This window comes from Equus asinus, chromosome X, assembly GCF_041296235.1.
Source record: "Equus asinus isolate D_3611 breed Donkey chromosome X, EquAss-T2T_v2, whole genome shotgun sequence".
Taxonomy (NCBI): domain Eukaryota; kingdom Metazoa; phylum Chordata; class Mammalia; order Perissodactyla; family Equidae; genus Equus; species Equus asinus.
Window position 1 is genome coordinate 23928536 of NC_091820.1, and position 27625 is coordinate 23956160.

Below are 27625 nucleotides of genomic sequence, written 5' to 3' on the forward strand. Positions count from 1 at the left end.
ATTGTGCCTCCATTTTACAGATTATGACCAAAGTTTATGTGCCGCACTTCTTGGGACTTCTCTATACATTAGTGTATTGATCATTGCTTCCTTCTTCACTCTTTTGTTAAATCCTAATTGTAATGCTCTCTTAAATCCATGCCTCTTCTATAATATTTAGAATAGTCTCATCCTTAGGGACTGCTTTATTTCTATTGTATACCACTGTTAACAGATTCTGAGTCTCATCAAATAGAACATGTAGTAATAATGCAATAGAATGTGAACTTGTCCTTGAATTTTTTCTCAGGCTTTTTTTTCCCTATTTAGTCGCCTGTCTCCTAGATCTGCTTCTGTTCATCCTTGCCTCCTATTTTCTCATTCCCATTTTTTTGTACTTCTCTCTTAAGTACATTTTAACGGACACTTTTCTTCTTCCACTGATCTTCAAGCATGAAATTTCTTTTGAAGGCACTTAAGAAAATGCAAGTACTTAGAAAGTTCATGAACAGAATGTCCCATGAGCTGCAAAATTTAATGTGAGAAAAATAGATAGAGAAGTCAGCAAGTTCATCAGAGGTTTTCCTCTTTAAAAAGCAACAAGTTATAATCCTTTCTTAAATAGCAAGCAAAAAGCAAGTGGTCTCATTTCACTTCTTAAAATAGACAAAGTGAAACTAATAATTAACTTGTCAGTTTACTGTGGCTTTTAATTCCCTGTACATAAAGTTGAATTTTCTTGGTTTGGGATTGACATTTTCTTTCTGAATATGATTATCTGACTATATATAGATAGGTAACTTAAAGCCAGCTAATAATTGAGCATTTGAAGCTAAAAACTATGTAGACATTAGTGAATTATCCATTTAGAAAACCTGTAACAATTGGATCAAAACTAATGTTAACCCAGAAGTTAAATTGGATTTATGGTATTTTTATGAGATTCATAGTACATCTTGCACACGTGTTGTAAATATATGTTAACTTTAAAGAGCTTGGTAAGGTTTTCATAGAAATAGAAATACTTTTATAAACACTAGTATCAGAAAACTTCCACCAATTGTGAAAATGATTATAAGAATGAAAGTAGTATAGTAACTAAGTGAACACTTTATTTTAAACTTCAGTGACTAAAAGAACCTAAGCATTAATTTATTGTATTTTCACAATAGCATAATATTGAAAACAAGATGGAAATTGACTTTATTCTAACTTATGAGAAGAGTTTCTCAATGGGGAGATAAGATTAAAATTCTCAAAGTTTATTAAAATAATGATCAGTTCAACCCTTAAGTGCAGAAGAGCATTTTGTATTCACTTTGATAATTCAGAACACATGGATTTTAATTATTTTAATAGTACAGGTTGACATTTTCACTTTTCATTTATTTTTTTCCCTCCAAAGAAAGAGGTCCTTGGCATCATGGTACACTGATACAAGCCATTGGGTCAGTCTTGCCACTGACTAATTAAGTGAGAATCTCAGTCGCCTGAGGATCTTCATCTTCAACTGTCTATGGCAATGCTTTTTAACCAGGAATTGATGTCATAAATACCTGTAGAGCTTTTACAAAACACATGTTCCCAGTTTCCTAGCTCCCCTTTCTCCCCCATACCTGATTTATGACATCTGGAATGGAGGCTGAGAATCACTGTTCTCTGTCCTGTTGGGACTTTGAAGTTCTACAAACAGAAAATTCTTATAGTCATATGTCTGTATATCTGTATCTCTTCTGACCTGGTATGTCTATACTTTCTGGAGCTCTTTGCTTTGCATGTGAGGGAGCTAACAGACACAGACACATCTGGATTATTTCATCAGTCAGGCTGTTATTGTCAACAAAGCGCGGCTCTATAACTCAGGCACAGAGGGTGCAAATGAGATCTGAATATCCTTCCAAGTGGAAGCTCTATACTCTACTGGGGAATGAAGATGGCAATGAAGTGGAGAAAAAAGGCACTTCTCAAGGCATAGTGGAAATTCCACAACAATTTGAGTCACTTACCTTACTAAAAACTTATCTTGGTTTCTTTCTTAGTTTCCTTAGCTGCTGTAACAAATTACCACAAACTTGGGGGCTTAAAACAGAAGAAGTTTATTCTCTTACAGTTCTGGAGGCCAGAAGTCTGAAATCAAGGACTACACTGCCTCTGAAGGCTCTAGGCAGGAATCTTTGCCTCGTCCAACATCTGGAGGCTGTCAGCATTCCTTGACTTGTGGTTGCATCACTCCAGTCTCTGCCTTTGTGGTCAACATTGCCCTCCTTTTCTTCTCTGTATTTTTTTCCCTGTCTGTCTCAAATCTCCCTCTGCCTTTCTTTTATAAGACACTTGTCATAGGATTTAGGGCCCACATGGATAATCAAGGATGATCTCCTCATCTCAAGAGCCTTAATTTAATTACATCTACAAAAACCCTTTTTCCAAATAAAGTAATATTCACAGCTTCTGAAGATTAGGATGTGCACATATCTCTTGGGGGTGACTACATTCAAAAAAAATGTGATATTGAGTATGAAGTTCACAAGATGAATGAACAGTGAAGTGTCAATAAGAACCCTCATTCAATAATTATCAGGGCCTGCTCCCAGGCGTGTGTGTGCACAGTGTGCATATGCATGTGTGTTGTGCTTTGTGGTAATTGTTTTTTACCTAAATAGAACTTTTTCCAGGTAGCCCTTGAGGTTACCAACTGGGAAAGACATCATTAGAAGTTGTACATAGCACAAGAGTTTTAAAGTGCCCAATAAATGAAGCAAAGGAAAGCATTCCTTTAACGCTTTTCCAAGAAGAAAAACATAATAGTCCTTGTAGTTCTGAGAGGACAAAGAAAGCTAGATCCTAACCCTTCACAGGTGAATTTGGCAATATTCAGTTGTTCTTTTACATTTGGCAAGAGTTGATCCACCTGCAATAGAAAAGAATGTCTGCTCATAAATGGATTGGTAATTATATCTACTAATGGAAAATGGTATATTGTTCCAAAACAAAGTCTTCATAATCCACAAATAAAATGTTAAGAATAATGCCTTTCTCCGTTAGTAGACATCCTGGATATCTAGCTATAACAACTAGAGGCATAACTTTTCAAAACTATGGAGATAGTCACTTTGGCGTTGTAGGTCTTATGATTTATGAGCAGAGTTATAATATTAAAAGTTTGCAAGGTACTAATAAGAAAGTGTTTATTTAATCAAGCACTTGTTGAATACTTGCCATATGTCTAGCATGGTGTTAGGCAAAGTGGTAAGTAAAACCAAAAAGAATGTACTGTTAGAGTTCAGAGAGGAAGGGCTGATTTCAAAAACAGGATCAAGCAAACCCTTGTTGTGAAAATGTCATGTGAGCTACACCTTAGTTAAGGAGTAGGATTTAGGCAGACAGAGATGAAGTAGAAAGGCATTGCTGAAAGACCAGTGTTAGGAGAGGCACAGAGATGAGAAAACATGTGTTGGCTTTGGGAGCTGTGCAGTATTACAGCCAACGGAAGCACTTCAGCCAGCTGCCCCGATCATAAAGAGTAATGCCAGAAAAATGATGACTATATGTACATTTTCACTAAAGTGTAACATTCACTCCACTCAAGGTTTAAAATTTTTCAAAAAGAGGGAAGGAAGAGAGCCCAATTGGTAAAGTAGTCTTGTAGACTGTAGAATGAATAAGAGAAAAAAGAAGCCAGACACCAGAAAACCCACTGGGAAACTAATTGTCTAGGTGAGAAGTAATAGATTAGGATCTGGAAAAGGTCAGATTTGAGGGGATCAGCTTTCAGAGAAAATTAGAGGTATAAATCTTATTGATGTATCAACTAATAGGAAATAAAGTTGACAGAGAGAGGAATCAAAGAAAATAGGTGTTAATTATGGCAGACTGGGAGGAAGGTGATGACAGTAATAATAAGAATGTCAAAAAGAGGAGCAATATTTGGAGGAAATCTGTTGAGTCAAACTGTGGTTACAGGACTGTGGTACATTTTGCCAAGGCTCTCCCACGACTAGAAATGTAGACATAGCTTGGGTGAGATGTTTGGGCTGGACAAGCATTTGGGAGATCCTCCTGGAGAGGAAGTCAAACAATTATTAGTCTGAGAGATAACTTATTTTTCTCACACTGTCTCAACTTATTATTGTAGTAATTAAGTATACTAATTTCTGAATGTCTTATTTTCCTCTTAAGAAGAGGAGACGTGTTTTACTTATCTCGGAGTAAGCAACGGATACATTGTGTTCAATAAATTCTTGTTGAATGGCCGAAGTTTAATGGCAATGTTTCTGAAATTATCTTGTTTTTCCAAGCATAATGGAAATTGTTTTATTTTTACTATTGTATCCTAAAAAAAGCATTTTTAGTAGTTTCTCTACAATCATATTATCATATCACTGTCTAATCTTTCAAGTTTCCAAGTATTTTAAAATGTTTTAATTATTTTAAAACATAATTATAAGATGTAGCTAAGAAAACTGACGATTATTTCCACAATTGAGTTATATCCATTCAAACTCACTCATCCACAAAATATATATCACCAGATCAATATTCCAGTAGAGACATCATGAATTAATACCTTTTCTTTTTGCTACTGCTTCATTTTTTCTCCTTCTGTCCAGGAAAGAAAGGTACTATATATACACGTTATTACAATATTTAGTAACTGAATAATTTAGCCAAAATTTTCAATAACCAGGGATATGGTAGGAAATAAAAAAATTAATTGACTCAAATTTTTTCAACAATTTCTTTAAAATGTATAGACAGATGCATGTTTGATTGGTATTGATTTAGAGTTGTGTCTATTTACATTTGAATTCCTGTGACTTGCTTACTACTTTTAGGTTTTGTATTGTTTTCTTCTTCCTTTGTCTATCTTTCCATGCCATATCGATTTCTGAGTGTTTGAGGGACTTCCATTTTCCAGCTCATTTAAGTGCATTTCATCCTGCTGTGTTGGTCATCAGCATGTCATGAAAATGGTACACAAATGGCCATATAATGCAATGTGATTTGAAACAAAGGGGAATTACACTTGTCTAGGGGCATAGGCTTTTTATCCTGGGTTGTTCAATGTAGTTAGAAAGTAAAGAGTTATTGGATTTGTTTTTTGATAAAAGTAATGAGAATTTTGAATGCCATTTAGAACAGTGGTTCCAAAACATTTAGATTTCAGGAACCAGGCAAACTATTTGAATGAATGAATGAATGAATGAATGAATGAAGTAGACCATCAAAAAGTTGTCAATTTATTTAATTTGCCAAATGATATTATTAAAAATTTACAAAGCTAACATCTGCTATCAGTGTAATTTGTAATATCTTAAAAGGGCAATTTAAAATCCAAAACTTAGAAGATTTCTCAGGAAAAGGCCAATCATTTGAATTGAACGCATTCAATTTTGTATTTTAAGAGCTCACTATATTCTCCTTTCCCTTCCCCCAAATTTTGCATCTAAGAGTATCTCAAGACGGTTACTGATCATGCCCTGCTTCCAGGAAAGACTATAATCATAATGCCTTTTATTTTTTCCACACTAAAATAAAACATTTGACGGTGAAAAGTAATTAAAATGTGCAATTGCATTTCTCCTATTTTGGGTAGTGGAATGTCCTCATTGATATGTGTGTTTGCATATTTCATTTACAATGCAAGTGAAGCTATTTTCATCACAGTTACATGTCAACCCACTTTGGAGTCATGTTGTGAAAGCCATCATATAAAATATAAGCACCTCCTCTCTCCCCCCCACACACAGCGTTACTCCACTTCCCAGAGGCAACCACCTGTAACTGTTATAGCTGACTTTTGATATTTACTTCCAAGTCTTTAATAACATTCTTGTAATATGACTTCATTTTTAAATTACTTTATTAAAGTTGATTTATTGGTTTAGTCTATTGATGTCCTGTTATTGTAGATGAAGATACAGTTCTGTTTCAAATTCTCACCCCTACTACCCAGTTGTGCATCTCCTGCCTGCCCATCCTCCTATATAGTAATTTTGACTTCATCACCGTCTACTAGTTGCTTGGAAACAACTGTGGAAACAATAGTGAAAGCTGAGCCACTCAGTATAGTAGTTTTCCATCTCTTTCTCTTTTTGCTTTACTTTCTAGAAGATTTCCGAAACTTTATCTTCCAACCCTCTCACTGATTTTTTTTCTTTTCTGATACATATTTTTAATTAAGTGTTTTTCTTTGTTTTCTGCATCTATCATTTTCTATAGCAACCCGTTCTTGTCACATGGAGGCAAAAGCATCTCTTCTGTCTGTGAGGGCATTTAAAATAGTTCTTTTATTTTGTTTTAGGTAGGTTGCTTTTCTGTCTACACATCTTTCTTCTCCCCAAGTTCGTATTGTCTATTTGTTTGCATGTTTGGGTCTCCCTCGTGTTTAAGGCTTCCCTCAGTTTTTTGGTGGTACTTGGTCGTCTGCTCATCATTAAGTATTAAAAATATGTTTGGGAACTCTTCAGAGCCTGTTGACCGTGGGCTTCATGGTTTGGTCATCTGGCTAGTGGGAACCCCCTGCTGCTGGTATCTTTGAGTCTTTTGTTTTACCCTGGTTGGATTCACAGAGAAGATTCCTCCTGTATTCTGCCTATCTGTCTGCTTCGGAGGGATGAGTGGGAAAGGATTTTACATTCAGCATGAAAGCATGCCTTCAGCTGTGCAGAGACTTTCTTCGTCCTCTCCGGAGAATTAACTTCTAGTTTCTGCCTTGATGGAGAAGTGAATCAATATCTAATTGATTCTTTAAAAGATTTTTGAACAACTCTCTTATTTCTGGCCCATTCTCATCCTCTGTTCTATAGATATCTAGGGTCATCAATTCCTTAGCCTTTGGGGGTTCTGCATTGGTAATCATGTTTCTTGGCATTAACATCGGTTAGATTAGGGTTCAGCTTTTTCAGGTCTTCTGAGTTTCTACTTGTTCATTAACTGTCTGGCTTCTAAAGTTCTACTGTTGTGGTTCCCTCCCCTGTTTCCTTTGTCATTATGGGTTTGTGCCTAATTAAAATCCCTTCATTTATATTTCCATGTGTTCTCAGAAGGAAAAAAAAAACCCTGTATTTCCATGTTCAATCCTCCATCATTACTTGATAGTCTGCATGTGACTTTAGGAAATTGGTTCTGGAAATTTTATAAGACGATGGCATGAAAATAAACTGTCAACAAGTCTTCATAGAGGATTTATGAGCTTGAGCAATAATTGTAATACTCTCTATTAGCTAATTTGACACAACTCTAAATTAAAGTGAAGCCAGTCATGTTTGCTATTGTTGATATGCTATGAACAATGTGAGTGACAGTCATTTTTAATTAGTCCGTGGATAATTGCAATTGTGTACCTAAATCCCATTAGTGGTCATTTTTTAACATCTGTAACATGGAAGTACTGAAACCAGTCTTTTCCTTCTTTTTTTTTAACGTGGTAGAAAAGGTCAACCATGCTTTGTGGGTCAGAATTATTGATAGGGTACTTTTATTTGGCTTAGCATTTTCACATCTTTTTAACTTAATTGTTCACTCTGAGACTAAGCTTATTACTGTCATGTAAGATTTGTTAAGCAGCACTAGTCATATCTAAAATCCAGCATATGGAGTGATTTATCCTCATTCCAGGAAAACCCATACACCAGATATAATAAGCAGCTATTCTTCTTTTTAACCTTTGAATATATATTATGGACAGTAGAATCAAAACAGACTCTGTTGTGTCATCTCTTTAGAACCCAGGCACTTTCTATACACTTGGAGAAAGTGTACCCTGGAACTAGCTATAAATGGATCCTGCTGAGTTCTGCTTTTTCTCAATCATCTTATCCTGTCAAACAAGACTTTTCTCCTCTTCAATTTCTCAACTATGAAGATTTAATTTCAGCTTGCAAATTCAATTTTATCCTTTATTACTGGAGCAAGAGATTTCCCAGTATTGATTCAGTTTCCACATTTATAAAGGGCCCACTGTGCCTGCCATGTACATGCAGATGTCTATCAGGGACCATGTTGCTCCAGCCAGGGAGGCTAATGTCTATATGTATGTGTATCAATGCTAATATAGTGTGAAGAATATAGAGATCTTTAGGGTACAAGATGGGTAGAGATCTTTAAGGACACCATAGATGGGAAGGCTATATCTGCTCAGAGGGGCTGGATAAGGCCCTTTCAGGAAGGTAGTGTTGGCTTTGAGACTGAAAGGATGAGTATAATTTCTCCAGGTGGAGAAACGCACACTAGACCTAAAAATAGTATCAGCAAAGGCTTATGAGTGGCAATAAAACTGAGTGGTTACAATACAGAAATGCCTTGGAATATAATTAATGAAAATTCACCTTTAGGTCTATAACTATAACAATAACTAACATTGACTGAGTATTTCTTTTGTTTCAGACACCATGCTAAGAGCCTTTCCTGAATGACCTCATTTAAAAAACAAATTATACTATCAATCACGTTTTACAGATGAAGAGCTTGAGGCCCAGATGGGTTTCCCAAGTTCACACAGTTACTGGTGAAAATGAGACTTGAACCCAAGCAGTCCGATGCTAAGACTCATGGTATTCATTGCTATGCTAACAACGACTGACAGAAATATTTCCTTCTGTCAACTATAATTGTTCTTTGGCCTCCAATTACATAACTTGAGGATATGGGGTACCCAAATAAACGTCACATGTAGAGTTGTGGTTGATGATGGTGGTAAAGATGCTTATGCTCTTACTCCTCTTAGTGCTAAATAATAACCACTCTTTACATTTTAGTGGAAAACTTCACTATAGATATCACTGTTTATTTTCATAATAGAAATAAATAAAATCTCTTTTGGTAAATTTAAAAACCTACTGGTCAAGTGAGTAGTTTATGGGATGCCTTTCCCTATGGATAAAAATTTAAAGCACGGTGAGGCCTTAGAACAGCGTTCTCAACGTCAGCACTACTGGTGCTGACTATTTGGGCTTAATAATTCTTTGTTGGGGGTCTGTGTGGACTATAGGATATTTAGCAGCCCTCATGGCCCCCACCCACTAGATGCCAACAGCACTCACCCAGTTGCAACAACCAAAGATGCCTCCAGACATTGCCAAATATCGCCTGTAGGGTAAAAAAGCTCTCATCACTCAGGTTGAGGAACCATTGCTCTAAAAAAATCTGGTGTGATCCCCTCAATTTACATAAGAAGAGAATTGAAGTGCTGTAATGAAGGTCTCCCAGCTAAATAGTGGCAGAATTTTGATAGATCTCAGGTCTCCTAATCCCACATCCACATTTCACATACAACAAACTGCCTAAGGCAGTGTCTTCCATTTAAAGCAATGCCTCCAGAACATGTGGTTTAAAAAGTGCTCACACACTTTCCATAACAGCTCAGTAAGAAAGGTCAGACAAATGGTATAAACCCAATTTCATCAGTGAAAATGCATAATGAGAAAGGATATGATTTATTCTAGGTCACAAACTTAGTAGGGAAAAGAGACTGGACACAAGACTTCAGATGACAACTCTGTTTCTCTTTCCAAAACCAATGCTTGCCCCACTCCATAGGCATGGGCTTGATTTAAGGAAGCAGCAGCAGAAAACTTTTTGGGGAAGATTTCTGCATCATGGCTTTCGTTTCTAGCACTTTGATCCTCTACTTTTTGCAGGTAGAATAATAGCAATAGCCGTTTTGAATTGGTAGGGAGAAGGTAGTCATAATACCTGCATGGATATTTGCTATTTACTAGCTTATGTCTAGCTATAATTTTTTCTTATACCTGAATCATTAAGGACAAATGACTTCAAAACATAAAAAAGAAAATTATTTTATGTTATGGATGCCTCAACTATAGGGATCTACCTACCGATGATTTTCAGAGACTTATAGAGGCATGAATGAAGTCATATTCCAAAGCTTTTTCTGTCTTGGATTTTGTTATACATGTCTGTCATGTAGTGACATGAAATCTAAATATTTAGCTACCCGCCTCTTTCCATTCATCATTGCACTGCCAAAAGAGAGGCCTTTATGGAGATAAATGGTCTCTCCTTGGTCAAAAACCTAGCAGGTCACCATGGTAAAGTCTGAACCCTTTCTGAGAAGTGAAGGGTAAGCAATTCTGAACAGGCCTCCCAGCTATTACTGGGCACGTGTGATTGTTTCTCTATTAAAAATAAATTTAGTCTGAAAGCTCAAATTCTTTTAATTTGTATAGTGGCTTACATAAAACTATACAAATGATTAAAAGTAAGAATTAAGAGCATGGTTTGTGTGTCTGCACTGTAATGTTTTATTTAAAAAAAAATGGCCCTTAGCAATCATAAGACCTGTCCACTGGTCCACTAGGTTTTTAACTTCCTGCCATCTATGGGCAAAATGTCTGTGTGTGCGTGCGTGTGTGTGTGTGTTGTGTGTATTACCTAAAACTAAAATTGGTCTACTAAAATGAAATTAGCATCTGTAAATATCTGGAATAAATTCAGAAATGTTCTGGATATACTCCAGAAATTTCAAAATAAAGGGATTTTTAAAATCCTCCCTGCAATTATCAATTCTGGAGCCAGTGGAACAGGATGCTTCTCTGACCCCTTACATCTAGTGAATCACCAAGTTCTGTTGACAACATTTCCTCAATATATCCCAAACCCGCTCACTTCTCTCCTTCACAGCCGACATGAGCACATTAGCCACTGTCAGCATCTCATTAAGAGTACTGCAGTTGCTTTTTAATTGTTCTTCCACATCTACTCTTGCCCCCTTCTAATTAATTTGGCCCAAAGTAACCAGAGTAACCTTTCTAAAATGTAATATGGACCATGGCATCATCCTTCCTAAATCCCTTCCATGGCTTTCCGTTGCACTTGGGATAAAATTCTAAATACTTAACACGGAACGTAAGGTCTGGTATAACCAAGCTCTCTCCAATCTCTTCTTTGGCCACTTTTCCTCCTCCTCACTAATCTCCAAGAACACCCCATCATGCATCAGGCTCCTCTCAACTAGAAAACATGCTGTTTTCTATTTCTGAAATGTTCTCTTCCCATGCCTTCATTTGGCCAATTTTTACTCATTATTCAGTTCCAGGCTTAAATATCACATCCTCTAGGAATCTTTCCATGATTCTCCCTGATCCTGAGTATTCACTCTCTTAGTATCTTCTTTCTTTTCTTTGTAACAACAATCTTGTATAATTCTGGAATTATTTGTTAAACATCTGTCTTTCTCAGTAGACTTTAAGCTTCAAGATGGCAAAGTTCTAAGTCTGTTTTGCCCACAGTGCCTCACTAGTGGCTAGTACAGTGCCCAGAATATAGTAGGCATGCTATAAGAGATTGGTGGATGGATCAGGAGGAAAGAAGCAAGGAAGGAAAGAAGAAAGAGAGGGAGGGAGGGATGGAGGGAGGAAGGAACGTAGGAAGAATGGAAGGAGGCAGTGAGGGAGGGGGAGAGAAAGGAAGGAAGGAAGGAAAGAAGGAAAGAAAAAAGTTAGGAGTGAAAAGTTCCTACCTTTAGTAGTCTAACTCTAAACTTCTTTCTTTAATTTTTGTTACGTTCTCCATGCAGACAGCAGTCCTATATACAATGAACATTCTTAACTTGATAACTGAAATAACTTTCAGAAATAAGCCAACAGTTTTAGATTTTGAATATAGAGTTAAAGTAAATATTATGTGTACATAGAGAACCTATAAAAATAGTCAAATTTATTACTAAGTATAGAATTTCTGTCTTTATTTTATTTTTCAGAATTTAATTCATTCTTTTGAATAGATAATTCTTTTGCTGGAACATAATTCAAAAGTCATGGAAGGATACACAATGAAAAGTTTATGTCCCAACCCCAGCTACCCAGTTCTTCTTCCCAAAGGCAACCAGAGTTTCCAGTTGCGTGCCACAATTTGATTTTGATTTGATGATTTCTGAACTGGTTTACAGTTTGGTTTCCTGTTGTTTTGCTTTGTTATTCTCAGCCTTAGCTTTTGTCAGCATTGAAATGGTTGCCTTAATGGCAATGACTATTACGTAACACGTGTGAGTGTAAAATGTCGAATATAAATATCTTCCAAATGCTGGCTTCTATTATACAGTTATTTCATTTTCAAATATTTCTCTTTCTTGTGAAACAGTCACTTATCAAATGACCTTGCTTTTACAATCAAACAGTGAGATAGTTATTGCACTTCAAAAACCTTATTACAATGATTTCTCAGGTTCTTTGCAGAAAAATTTTCAAGGTTTCATTTCAAAGCCTCTGTTCTTTTTAGAAACTCCAACCAGAAATCCTAGTTCATAAGTCTTGTCACAGCAAATTAGGTCTTAACTTTCTGTTCTCTGTAAAAAGTGACTAACTCCCCAATCAAGACTTTTTTCTCATGTTTTGATTGGTCTGACCTTTTCCAGTTGACTAAGTGTTAGTGATTTTTAAAATAGCTTTCAACAGATTCCTTGTGATTGGCCAGATCTACACTGGCCCAAAAGGAAAGATGACTTCACCCAAACGTTTATGAAGGGAGAATACTGACAGTCAGCCTTTTTATTCATAAGTTGAATTTTTAAAAAAGAAATATTGTGGTACAACTTGCTGCATTGTTTCTTTCTACTGAGGGCTGTGGGCGTGGTAAAGAGTGTTCAAGATGGAGGAATCAAGAAACAAGCTTCTTGTCCCCACTTGATATCTCTCTGTGTGATCTTGTGTTATCCAGTTGACCACTTGGTGCCTCTGTTTTCTCTTCTTTAAAAGGGGGGGCACGAACTAGATTATCTCTAAAAAACTCCCAGGTCTAAAATTCTCTTCTGAATGGAAAAGGAAATTAATGAAATAAAGCCAAAAAATTCAATAAATTTGAGGCCCAAAACTGGTTTACTTTTTTGTTACTTGATATAAAATGCACATCACACCATTTATACTTTGATCTCACTAGGGTCTATTAGAAATCACAGCATCGCATTATGTAAAATATAAAATCTTGGTTCTGCACTAATTCAGAAATTATAGACCATTTTGGATATTTATGCATGTGTGTGGCACGCTGAATAAGTATTTTAAATCAGAGGTCATTTATTTACACAAATGGGGCTCAAATTATAGATTTAATTTTCAATCCAAAAGGTTCTCACGTTAAAGCTTACTTGCTTCACTTCTTTTTGCAGATACCAAATACCTTTTCTTGATATTATCAACGTTTTGTTTTTTTCCTCTGTCTCATTATATGATTAATGGATGTGAAAAATGGAAGTGGCATGGAGTGTCACAATCTTTGAATAATCTTTAAAATTAACTATTATTTCACGGGTGAAGTTTTTTAAGGTATTTTACTAAAATTGTGTTTATTTTTTTCTGTCTCATCAAAGTAATAATATTACAGTTTTGCAAAAAGTTTATGCTGAAAGAGAAATGACATAAATTCTCACATAGCATATTTATAGAGGAAGAAAATGTTGACAGTTTTCCTTTTGGTGACACATCAGGAGTTGCGAGGGATTGAGCCATATGCAATTATTGTTTGACTACATAAAATTACCATTTGAAAAGTGTTCACTTAAAAAATCAAAGAAAATCAGTTTGTAGACTCATATCAGAAGACATTGTACTTTAGTCTAAAAAATAGCTCAACTTTCAGCAAAATAGAAAGTTCCACAATTTACCGTAAATGTAAATTTATCTATAAAGACTAATGACATTTTGATACAGCCAAAAACTCTTTGTGGAGTGTGCTGAATCAAAAAACTTTCAAGAGTATTGATTATAAAGAACACCAAAGAAAGGAGAACTGAAATTTCATGTTACAAAATTGTTCTACCAACATATTTAATCCATTATTAGAATAAGTCAAACATAGGGTCATTTTTATATCTTATGCTTAAAAGAAAATAACCATTCATTGATTCATCTAGAGGCAGATTATCAGAGTGGTTAAGAAGATGGGCTCTGTAACCAGACCGCCTGGTTTCTAAATCTAGCAATATGTCTTAAGAAAATATTTAACATCTTGGTGGGGTTTAATTCATCCATCTCAAAAATGTTGGTAACATTCATGTTTAGTTTGTAGGATTGTCGAGAGGATAAAATAGGCTAATATGAATAAATATGGAAGAACCATGACAGGCACAAAGTAACATTTCAAGAAATAATAGTTGTTGTTGTTATTAATATTATTTAGTAGTAAGTGAAAATTGAAGTTTTGCCTGCACTGCCAATATATGATAATTATCAGATACCCAAATGAGTGTGAGACAGAATACCCTGGAGGAATCTTCAAAGTGAATAAATCAAAAGAGTTTCCATGACTCTTGAAACCTTCACCCACCTTGAGAATATAAAAGAATCTAAAATGGAGAGGCAGAGAGGGGCTGGCAACATTTCTCTAGAGAGCTTCTGGGGTGTCTCATCTCCCTCTGATAGGGTGAGTAGGCTACCTTCTTCACCGCAATTCTAAAGGGTGGAAGCTTTAGTGGGACCACTCAGACAGTTTAATGGGTGTTTACTAGAGTTGGGAGTAGTGCACTTCTGCCTCATTCACACTTGTGACAGTTAAAGCATGTATGCTGGTGTGGGGATTGGGGGTTGGGGTAGAAGAGAGAGAGAGAATAAAAGACCAGAAAATGATACTCCTGTGGGGCAGCGCAGGGGTGGAGGAGGGGTAAGGAGGCATGAGCGTTTCTCTTGGAGCAGATTTGGTCCACATGGAAGAGAAAGCCTATATGGAGAGGTTTTAAGCTCTGCCCAGGAAGAGATGAGTCCTCAGAGATGCTTGGTCTGAGGAGACAGTGACCAACCAAAGGAGAGGCCTCTCACCATCTCAGAAGCTTAGTCCAACCTGGGGAGCAATGACAAACCCACAGACATGCCCTGAAGTGAAAGATTCAGCTTTACACATTTGCCAGTCACCAACCAAGGAAGAATAGTTCTATCCTTATTTCTCTTTACTGTTCCCTGCCCCTTTGTCCCTGGGTGTGGATATGACAAGAAAGACAGATAAGTTGGTCACATAGGTCTCCCACTATAAGACATGGCCATAAGGATAGGAGGAGAGCTCTTAGCTTTGATTGAAAATTGAATGGTTGATTATTGTGATCTTAGACTGCACGCTGAAGCCATACTTGTAACTCAAAGTGACTGTACGACCATACATTTCCTAAGAGCATGGAGTCACAGGATTTCTGAATTTTCCTTCAGTAGTAAGAGAAATTATCCTACAAAAATAGGCCTAATAATGAGAGAAGTCAAAAGTTCTCCTAAGTTTGAAACACTTATACTGTTCTGCTGGTTTGTTACAACAAAGGAGAAAGCAGCCATAAACTATATATACAGAGCACATGAATAAACAGGTGGGGTTATGGCTTAATACAACATTGATGAACTAAATACTTATATGATTCAGTGTCTGGGCTACTACATGAATTAAAAATGACCATATGTAATGAATTAATTTTCAACATAAAAAGAACAAAGAGGAAAAAAAGCCCATAACATCTTCCTAAGTTAAGTGAATACAGAAGAGGTTAATAAGCATAACACTGTTTCCAGATGATTTGAATGTGTTGAAAATATAGTACATAAATTATAAGTAATATAATTTGCAAACTTTCTACTGAATTTTACATATACACTCTGCATTAAACATTTTAATTACAATTTTCCCTCCACTTTTTGAAAGTTAGGTCCCAAAATGGGCTATTGATTTAGTAAGATGTAGTGAAAAATATATATTGATTGATGATACGTAGCACAGCATCTTGCGCATGGAAGATATATTTTAATACTAAATTTTGATTTATTTTAGCTTGATTTTAAGAAACCAGAAATATGGAATTCATATATTTGCTTATGGATAAAGGATTTTTCACTTCAAAAACACGAGACAAAGTTTACTGTACTTTTCTTTGGGATATTTCAAGTATTGAACCTAGAAGCCTAAATCTTGAAAGAGTCGTGAATATTTTCATCATAAAAAATTATCTCCTGGAATAATTGTAAATATCAAACTTTTAAAAAACCCACTATACTAGTTTTTATGATATCAAGTTTTATCTTTTTAATTTTAATTGTAGGCATCTAAAAAATTTTCTCTTCCATTTTAATAAAATATATTATTCATTAATGAGTGCTTGAAGGATATGATATTGACATTGTCTATTGGAAAATGTAACATGTTAAAAAATACAAATAGAAAACCTACTTTAGAACTATAGAAATTTCAACCAGATTGGACTAAGCCAGGCTTGCTTGCTCTCAATGTGCTAGAAGAGAGATTGGATGTCAGAAATTTTGTTCAAAATATTAAATTCTGTTTTATTATATATTGCATTATCTAAAAATATCTGCTTTGATCCAACTCTTCTTGTAACTATAATTGTAATTTAACCTTATTATAACTCAATGAACAGAGTATTCTGTCCTTCAAATATTAAAATGATGGTTCAGTTTCAATAAATTCACTGTGAGTTTGTAAATCAATAATAGAAGCACCAATCTTAGAAGACCCAATAGTCATGAATGATAAAATTGTAGAGTAATAATAATGAGCACCTGTGCTTTAATATCCTGGACTATCCTTTGTTGGTTGTATGTGTCATAAATATCACTATTCCATTCTTTTCTATGTTTTTCACTTAGATTCTGATGGCTTTTGTTATCGTTAATGTTAATATAACCAAATTCATCTGTCTTTTTTGCTTATACTTTTTGTAAAGAAATATTTTCATTCCTCAGAATCATAAAAATACTCACATATATTTTATTTTAAAACTTTAAAAAAAATTCTTTCACTCTGAGCCTTTTCAACATGAGATTTATTTTTGTATCTAGTGTGAAGTTAGGAATATACTTTTGTATTTTTCATATAGATAGTTAATTGTCCCAGAACCTTTTATTGAATAGTTCTTCTTTTCTTCACTTATTTTTCATGTCACTTTTATCACCTAGTAAGTTTCCATATAAGTGTATATCTGATCCTGGGTTATCTCTTTTCTTTTATTGGTCTGTCTGTCTGTTTCTGTGTGCATACCTTACTACCTTCATTAACATAGTTTTATGTAAAAAGCTTATAGTAAATCTTGATATCTGATAGGTATCCAAAGAATTACTCCTTGCTAGTCTTCTTAATTTCTTGAACTTTGCTATTAAATGTGAATTTTAAGAACAGTTTATCAAATTCTTGGAAAATTCCTATCAAAATTCTTTTTTTAATTGAATCCACTTTATAAATTAGGAGGATCACCATCTTTACAATTTTGAGTCTTCCCATCCGTCACCATTATATGTATGTGTGTGTGCATCCATTTATTTAAGCCTTTGGTATATCTTTTAATAAAGTTATTTGTTTGGAAAAAAGTTAGCCCTCCTTTGTTCAATTCATCAGGTCCAAGTTTCCTCATTTGTAAATTGGTAATAATTATTTTTTCCTGCCTACATTTCAGGGCTATTTTGAAGATGAAATGAAATGATGTTTATGAAACAAATACATAAATGGTATTTTATTTTTTTAATTATTTTTAGCTAGAGGTATGAGAATATTGTATGCTTAATAATATGCCATGATTTTCTGAGATTCTGTTTATTCTTTTCTCTCTTAGTGTAAAAATTTGGATCTTATAATTATCTATTGTAATCGTTATTCTTCAACATTAAATAATATCATCATTCTGTTTAATGATTTCTGCAATGCTCAGTGAACCATGAATTTTTATTAATTCTATGCAGCTATTGATTAATGAGGAATATAAAAGTTCATTTTATCAAGTATGTATTATATCACATACTATGTTGCTAGCACTGAATCAGTTTTGAGATAATTATTTTCATTTTGGGGAACAAAATAAAAGGCAATAAGAAGTTTTGGAGACTGTTACTGATCGATATTTTTTAGGGTTATCAGTCTAGAGTCTCTAGTAAACATGGAAGTTTTAAACATTATTTTTATTACTGCTATTTTTAGGGGAAAAATGATTCCAAATTTTCTTTTAAGTTTCTTTTTGGTAATAAGTGAAGTGAAATATAAAGTTTGTCTTTCTTTTGTCTCCTTTTAATTAATCATTTCAATAACACGTAATATCTAGACTTGCCAAATCAATTATGTAATCACTTCTTCTATTGTTATCAATATATTATCTGAAAACTAAGATAATATCAGAAAATATTCACTTGAGTGAAGATGACTTGAAAATGTATTTTATATATATATTTCAATAGAGAATTTATAAAGAGAATACAAGATTTCAAGGAATGAAGTCATAAAGAGTTGGCATAGAAAATAATAGATACTTTTTAAATAGTACAAGAAACTTCGTACATTGGAGAATGGTATCAAGATACAAAAATATTTTAATAGATTAAAATAAGGAGTTAAATCTAATAGAAGAGATACCTATCAGGTCTAAATATGAAATTCTGCACTCAAGTGCAACAACTCTGTTGTATCAATGCAGACTTAAGTGTATCAATATTGTTAAGAGTTAGTTGATGGAGACCATATATAAGTGCGCTGTATTGACTTAACCAGTTCATGGATACTTAGCCTGTATGGATAGAAGACATTTCCAATCAAAGGAGGGGGCATTCCTTGTGGATTCTGCATTGGCATGCTGTGTTAAAGTACAAGAACCAATTTTTAAGAGGGGTATTGAAAAATCAAACTGTATTCTGATGTAAGTAATTAGGTTGATGAAAAAGCTCTGAAAACTCTTACATGAGAATGGATTGGAGGTCTAGAGGATATTACACTAAAAGGGAAGGCTTGTGCATGGACACATGAGTTCAAATATTTTAATAGCTGTCACATGGAACCAGATTAAGTTTAATTTGCTACACAAGTCAGAACAATCAATCTTTTAAAGGGCAGTTTCAGTTCAACCAAAATTATTATTATTAATTTTTTTGCTGAGGAAGAGGCACCCTGAGCTAACATCTGCTGCCAATCTTCCTCTTTTTGTATGTGAGTCACCATCACAGCATGGCTGCCGACAGATGAGTGGTGTAGGTCCATGCCCAGGAACTGAACCCAGGCCACCAAAGCAGGGTATGCCGAGCTTAACCACCAGGCCACTAGGGCTGGCCCCAACCAAAATTAAATTTTTTAGCCAATTAAATTATCTAAACATGATAAAACCTCAATTGAAGTTAGTGAAGGGACCTACTGATTTGAGTGGAAGGTTGAACTAGGTTACTCCATCAGCCATTCACTTAACAAATATGTATTAAGAACCTACATTGTGCTAGGTATTGAAATTTCTTTAAAAAATCACTGATCATTAATGGTATGTGATTCTAGATTTTAATCTATAACAAAAATGTTTCTTATAGCCATTTAACACATAGAAATTTTATAATAAACTTGTGATAATTATTACAGTATTAGGTGTATTACATAGTGTTGAATGTATACTAAGTCTACATTTCTGCACCAAGTAGGGTGAGTAATCTGAAAATACTGACATGAGAAGACAGTACTTAATTAAATTGTAAGAATGGATTCAGCAGTTGTATTAATTTGTCCAGAGCAGAGAATTTTCTTAGGAGGAATGAGAAAAGTGATCAGAAGAAGCAGTGGTTGAAGAGAAGCAAAGAATGGAAGAGATAGGGCAAGGGTCCCGAAGTATAGTGCCTGAACTGGCAGCATAAGCATCACCTGGGAACTTGTTAAAAATGCAAATTCCTGGATCTCATACCAACAAGCTGTGGTTTACAAGTCCTTCAGGTGATTGTAATTCCTGCTCAATTTGAGAGCCACTGGTATAGACTGCTGGTGTGAAGTAGAGTTTAGATGGGATTTGGAAGGCAATTCATGGTCACTGCACATCAGTGGAAATAAAGGATGCAGAGATCCCATAGCTTATAGAAGCAGTGTAATTTATTGGCTGACTTATGTAATGCATAACCCAGAGAACACTTAAAATAACCAGTGTTGAAAGTCTTACTTTGAAGAAAAATTATTGATAGAATTTTTTTTTTAATTTTACATCTACCATTTCAAATGATAGAGCTGGGTATAGTTGTCTGCCAGAAACAAGGCCTATATATTTTGTTTCACAGATAATGAATTCTTTCTTCCTCTAAAACAGTGTTGGGTAATGTTCCAAAAAAGTAATTACAGGCCAGTTAGTAAATATATGCTGAGACAGTAGAGTGCCAGAGAGCAACAGCTATATGTCTGCCACTGCTGATTAATCAGCTAGAGAACAGACCTATTTTTTGACTTAATGTGGGAAAGGGACTCCATTAAGGACAGAATCTGCATCTCAGTTACTAAACATTCCCCCACTGTTTTCATCTTCAAAGGTATATATTTTCTTTACTTTTGTTGTCTAATAGAATGACAATCAGAGCCGCACACTTTTTAAAAATTCTTCCTTCACCTCCTGTCTTTCTCTTTTATTCAATAGGCTTGTCAAGCTAAAAGAGATTATGAAAGTTTTGGGAGTTAGAAATCACAGCCAGTTCAATCTCATTTTCATATAAACCAAACAGTAAATTATTATATTGTAACAGCTTAGCACTTTGGACCTAAATCACAGCAAAGTAGTTTGTAAATGCCATAACAAAGATAGAAAATAGTCCGTTTATGTAGGCATGTTTCTTACAGTTTGCTATAACTCTCAACTCTAGCACATTTTATACAACATTTTAATATATTGTTTTGAAAGGATACAGTCATGATCTGCAGGGCTTTCTGATTTGGTTTCTCTCTAACCTTAATTGCTGAAGCTACTTACTCATTTTAGGTTCAGCTGCTTCATATTCTAGGATTATTTCTGCTTTAGGTCAAGGGAAATACAAGAAGCACTATGTCTGGAAATGGAAGAGTCACCATTGAGTCAACCTTACTGCTTGCCCTCTTCTTAGATTGTTCTTCTCTCTGATAATTAGATTCTTGCCATGCCACTTGAGATCAGAACTTTTCCTCATACGTAATAATTGGTCTAGAGCTCTACTTTGATTCTCAGCCTTGCCCTCTGTTCATTTAAAAAAATTATGGAGAATTCTTGCCATAATCTCCAGACACTGACTAGCTGTACACCCAAACAGGTATTAAGTGATACTAAGTACCTCAATTTGGTTCACACCCATGTTGAGCCATTCTGCTTTGTGATCTGAATGATTTACGTGAATATCGTTTTGTTGGCTGTTAGAAAATTCCTTGATTGTCAACTGTAATAGATGCTGTTGGTACCCCCCCAGATGCTCTTGACCTGCAAGTCCACCCATTCTCCATCTGCCGGGAGTATTGAGTTATGACTCCCAGCTATCACCACCACCAACAACTTTCTGTGGAGAATTGCTTTAGGCCAGTGGTTCTCAAACTTTAGCTTGCTTCTGAATCACATAGAAAGCTTAATAAAACAGATGGCTGGGCTCAGCTCCTAGAGCTTCTGATGCAGTAGGTCTAAGATGGGGCCTGAGCATTTGTATTTGTAACAAGTTCCCAATGATGCTAATGCTGTTGGTCTGGATAACAAACTTTAAGGGTAACTGATGTAGTCTAAACAGGAGCTTTTTTGTCCCTGGAGGCAATGTGTCCCCTCTCCCCTCCTCTGGGCAGACCGTGGTCAGTGACTGATTGCCGCCAATTTATAAAGGGCTGGCCCTCTTGCCTAAAGGTGGGACTATCTCTGCATTTCATTCATGCTCCAGAGCTGCCTGGTGGGATCAGAATTAAATAGTTACCATCAGAAACCACATTTTGGTTTAGCTTTCTTTCCACACCTATCCTGCTTCTTTCACTCTCTTCTCGAAAGCACTCTATCAATAAATTTCCTGAACAAAATATCCATGTCAGACCATGCTTCTATGGGACAAAACTAGAGCATTGTACCTGTGGATTTCTGGTTTCCAGTCTCTTTAGTTCAATTTATTCAACAAACTTGTATCCAATGCCTTTAAATGCCCCAAGCAGTATACAACATATGGGGAGTAATTAAGACCTAGTCTCTCTCAAGCCGCCCACGATTTAGTCAAAGAGTATATAAGTAAATGTATAATTACAAAACAGTACAGCTGATGCTGTGCTACATCAGTGCTGAGAATTTGAGGCCATAGAAGGTTTTATCTGAAGCTTGGAGGGTGTCATAAGCTGAGTTGCTTTGGGAAAGAGACTCTGAAATGGACATTTGTGGGCAGGAGGTTTATTGGGGGCATATTCTTGGGAACACCAATGAGGAAGTGAGGAAAGCATAATTGTGCAGATGGAGAAGTTGGGCAAGGCCTCAGGCCAAACCACGGGGAGCTCTGGAGATGTCCAGAATTAAGGGAAGGGATCAGTCATGAGATGCAGCCTGCCCACTGAGAGGGGCATAACGTTGGGCGAAGCAAGTCTCTTTGGCTGAGGTGGTGCCTGAAGAGACTCAGCTGTAAGTTATCAATAGCCAGTTCTCCCAGCTGCTAGGGAAATAAATGCCTCAGTCCTGTAATAGGGATCTGGGCAATGAACTACAGCATCCAGTACAGGGGGCAGATGAAAACAAAGATAGTCCTCAGCCATTTCATAGAAATGTATGGACTATAGAAAGTAGGTTGGACCTCATGAGAAAAAGTTTGGGGATCCAGCATGAAGAGTATACAAACACACACACACACACACACACAAGTTGGTTCCTCGAGACAAGTGCTTGTGATCATCTCAGTAATATATACTGGCTTCCTGCCAGACAGCCATCAGTCCTAGTCCACCCAACAGGAATTTTAATTGAGTTTATTCTTAAGCACTAAATTTCTCAAATATCACAAATGTTGAATGCAACATAAACCTGAGATTTCCTGAAAATATGTCCTGTAGACAGACCTGAAAGAGTTCAAATCTTGCTGAAATGACTCTGAGAAGCAATGCAGCGGGTAACAAATCTGCTGACAAGCAGCCATCCTCAGAATAAACATATGTGGGCCCAGAGTTCAGAGGCTAAGGTCACTTTAATGAGAAAGCCATCACTATTCTTTCCTACGTGAATTAAATGTATTCCTAGTAGCCAGAGTCGCCGCCTAATGGTAAATAGTCTAGTTGCAGAGCAGAGCATTTGTTTTACATTGTTCTCAGGGTCCCCTAAAGATAAACGTGAGTTACCTGGATTGAACAGAATTCTATCCAGTGTGTTCTAATATATGACGATAAAACTCAAAAACCTAATTAAAGAGAACTGATTTGAATGGAAAATTGTTTATTTTGCATTACATCTATGCTAAACATTGAAATTTTCCATTGAGATAATAACAGCATATAATTTGTAGAGGGATATAAAATCTTAGTGAATAAAGGGCAGGCTATTAATAAGTCTTCATAAAGTTCATTACACAATGTTAAGACAACAGAAAGAAGACTCAAGTAACTGCATACCTATCCTGAGTAAACATCATAGAATTTCACAAGTTTTTTTTCCATATTTAGGGCCAGAGATCCAGCCCACTCACATACACACACGCACACACACACAAAGAACAAAATAGGTCTGCATCTCGCCTTGCAGTAGCTGAAATCTGTCCTGATGGAATGGCCTCTGGCAATACTATGAATCAGCATGGAAGAATAGCAGACCTGGACTCTAGAAACTGGCTCCCCTCTGAAATGCGTGTTTAAATTACCTCATGGCAAGGCCAGTGACATTCAAGGATTAAAAATGAGGTTAGAAAAATGGAAATGTTTCTCCACTTCAGGGAAGATCTTTTGCCTGATCGACATTATGTAAACATTTTACCAAAGAAAGAGTAGTACCAAACTTCAGCAGCCAAATTATTATAGAACAACGGACCACTCTTGTGCCCCCTCTGCTCTAGTGCAAGGGCTGGCAAACTGGCGCTTGGGTCAAATCCAGCCTGCCACTCAGTTTTTGTAAATACCGTTTTATTGGAACACGGCTCTGCTCGTGTGTTTATGTACTGTCTATGGCTGTTTTTGTGCCACAATGGCAGAGTGGAGTAGTGCAAAAGAGACAATATGGCCCCAAGAACCTAAAATGTTTACTATCTAGCCCTTTACAGAAAAAGTTTGCTGACCCCTGCTCTAGTTTGTTCTAGTTCAGTGTAGCCCAGATTTACTGATAAGAATCACCTGGAGTACGTGATCAACCTGCAGCTCCGCAAGACCCTCCCTTGGAGATTCTGATTCAGAACAATTACTGGAACTTTTGAGAAGCATCAGTCTAGTTATTTTACTCTCCAATTCTCTTGCATACCATTTTTATGTTTATCAAATCCACATTCTTTTCTTCAAATTCTTCCCATCTCTCCACATATGTGCAAGGTACAGACTAGTGGACTGTGTGACATTGTCATGAGTGGGGTTTGCTAGAAGCAGAGCTTATGACAAGGATTTGGGTGCATGTGGCTCATTGAAGGAGCATTCTCAGGAGCAAGGAAGTCATGGAAGCAAGATAGGGTAGGGGACAAAAGCTGAGCACGGGTGTGGTCTCAGCTGGAGACCTACTTCAGTCTGATCCCGTGAGGACCTCTGTGGCATGAATTGCACCACAGAATTAATCTCACCTTGAGGCAAGAGGGCTGGCCTTTTGTACACTACCCCTCCAATGGCATCAGTCAGTCATTTGGATGTAGGGTGCTCTGAACAGGGGAAAGCTCAGAGCCGTCAACAGCAGTAACTTGGGCATGTGTGCACCCACAGTAAAGGAGGATAGGGGGCGAAGTATAGCATCCAGTACAGGAGTTAAACCCCCAAACGAATGAAATTTAGATAGATTTGTAATACGCTTCAAGAAAGTCATATCTGTGATAGTCTTTAAAAGGTAATTTGAAATAGTTTTTAAATTAGTAAATCGTTGGAAGTAGTAAATGCATTTGCTAGAATTGAGATCTCCAGCCTTCTACCATCTTGGAAATTAAGGATAATATATGTCAGAGAAAAGCAACTTTTCCAGTAAATAATCATTGTTTTGTTGGCCAAAGTCTTTGACCAGATACTTGGTAAAATCTTTTGTTTATGGTTACCTCTGTTAGAATGATATGATGTTCTTACGAATTTGAATGCATGCAAATATTGCAGAGGCCCCCTTGGAACAGGCCTACTGTCAGAGAACATATTTTCCCCAGTCCCCAACATTTAATAGTACATCCATTAGCATCTTAGAAGAATCCTTCAAAAAAAGGTACATTATGGGAATATAAAATTAAGTACAAACCTCCATAGTTATAATTTACTTTCCAAGGAATAATAATAGCTAGCACTACTTGCTAATCCTCCCAACCAGCAAGGTAGGCTTCAACTCCCCCATCCTCATCCAAAGTCACATAGCTAGTCAATGGTAGAGTTGAATGTTCTGAAGAAAGGATTCCACAGACCTTATTAAGAAGTTGTCTTTCTTCTTTAACCCAAGTTGTTTGAATAAACTTAGAATTTACAAGCCTAGAACACAGACTCTTTCAGACATTTCCAAATTACTTCTTGGGTTTTACAACATATACTCTTTAAGCTCTCAGGAGAAGTTGGTGGGGGGAGGAAAAGGGAAACAAAATATGTTGAGAGTTGTTCTCTTACTATGCTCAGATCAGTTCTCAATTTCACACTGCTCTCTGAAAGACGAGCAGAGAAAAGATCTGTGATCCCATGAGAGGTTGTGTGACCTGAGAACCTCCCAGGGTCCTCTCTGCAGCCCTCCCCCTGTGAAGACAGTAGGGGCAGCTCAGGCAAAGAAGGTGGAGAGTATTATACTGTTTTATAGACCTGGCAGAATCAAGTTAAAAAGAGCACCTAGAATCTTATCTTACTCTATTCTGCTTTCTGCCTCCTTGAGGCAAAGTTGGCTTAACCTTTTCTTAAAGTGAACATTGTGTAAAATAAGAATATTTCCCCAAACAACTTAAGGGCACAAGTTTTAAACAGAAAAACAGCTAACAAGATAGTTGCTCAGAGTAATTCTGTGTTTTTGTAAGTTGGTAACAAAAATAGAACTTTGATTTTATCTCATGTATTTTGGGAAAAGGGAGAAAAAGTTGTAATGTGATGGTCAGTGAAGAAAAGAGAGAAGGGTCTAGGATTTTCCCATGATTCTGCGATTCTGCTGTGACCTTGAGATTCCAAGCCAAACCCAGCTGATTTCAAAGCCAGTGCTCTTTCCAATTTGCCACTCTAGTTTCTTACAACTCTCCTTAGGTTAGGCCAGGAGAGGCATCTCTGGAATTGACCCTCACCAAGGAAGCGCTGTATATGGGGACCAGGGAATCACCACAGGGGATGAAACCAGAAAACAAGACCCAGGGTCAGCACCTGGGTCACCTCCTCCATGAAGCCTTTCCTTCTCTCTCTAGGTAGTCTTAGGTGAGTCTTCTCTTTCCGTCTAACTCTACTGCTTGTGCATTCCTCTAGTTTAGAATTTGGGACATGGTTATACTTTTTCTTAAACCTTTTTTAAAATGTGCTAGATCAGGAGCCCACCTAAAGCAGGTTACGTGTTCTGTTCAATTTTGTATGTGATGCTGCATGAATTCATTTGGTCATTCAAAAGCTGTTTCTTGAGTGCCTACTCTGTGACATATTGTTTTAGGTGCTACAGATACAATAGTGAACAAAACAGGCCAAAGTTCTCGTTCTTAAGGAGCTTACAGTTTAGTGATGGAGATGTTGTATATTCTATACAGATAAGGGCTAAGGTCTAAAAATTAGGCAAGCAAAGGAGACTTGAGTGTTTGGGGGAGAATTGACACTTTAGACAGCATAAGGGAAAGCCTCACAGAGAAGATGATGTTTGCTTCATCACTTAAGGAAATAAAGGAATCAGTCTGCAGATATTTGGAAAAAGAGAAGTCCAAAAAGGAAGCTAAACACCTAGAGGTCGGAGCATGCCCAGGATGTTCAAGGAACAGCAAGGAAGCTTTTTAGGTCTGGAGTAGACTGCACAAGGTGGACAGTAATAGGAGATGAGGTCAGAAAAGAAAGGGCAGGATAGGGGCAGAGATCACACATGGCCTTGGAAGATACAGTAATAACTTTGGCTTTTCCTTTGAATAAGATTAAAAGCCATTGAAGGGTTTTGAGCAAAAGAGTTACATGAACTTTCAGTTTTAATAGGATCACACTAATGTTTAATAAATGAATGAATTAGCTAATTAATGTGTGCATCCAAGAAGTACACAAAAAAGCCAGAGGTTGAATTGAAGCAATAGATCAGATCAAGCCTAAGCATAGATTCCTAGAAGCTAAGGATTGAAGCCTGAGCCATGAGTCTCATCAAGTAGACAAGGAGAAGGCAACCACAATTTATGAACATGAGATGAGAACCAGTCATGCTGAAAATCTTGCGTAATTCCTAATGCTACCAACATATCAAATAATTGGCTTCTTGAGGCAATGTCAACTGAGGTGAAGCAATGTGGACAATTCCTGTAGAGCAACAAGCTAGGTGAGGAAAATGGTGATAAGATGCATCCCATCTCTCTCTCTAGCACCCAAGACTGAGCCCCTATTATCCTGGGAAACTGTAGCGCAGAGTAGAGAGCTCTGCACCATTTGGGAACTTTAAACATTCTTGTTGATAATATTTTGAGTCCTCTTTTCTTTCAATCATTGTTGAGTATTCTCTTGGCCAACTCACAGTATAAAACCCTTTAGTATACATTCAAAAAACCTTATAAGCTCCCAGAAATGTTCAGAGGCAAGAAAGAATTAAAGGATTTAAAGAAGCTGTGGCAACAATGGACACCCCACCACCACCACCACTACCACCACCACAGGAGAACTT

General features: G+C 36.4%; 1 protein-coding gene across 1 annotated transcript in view; it reads left to right on the plus strand.

Annotated features, from left to right (window-relative positions):
• Positions 1 to 27625, plus strand: part of IL1RAPL1 (interleukin 1 receptor accessory protein like 1) — a 1280310-nt gene that overhangs the window by 1005697 nt on the left and 246988 nt on the right. The window lies entirely within an intron of this gene.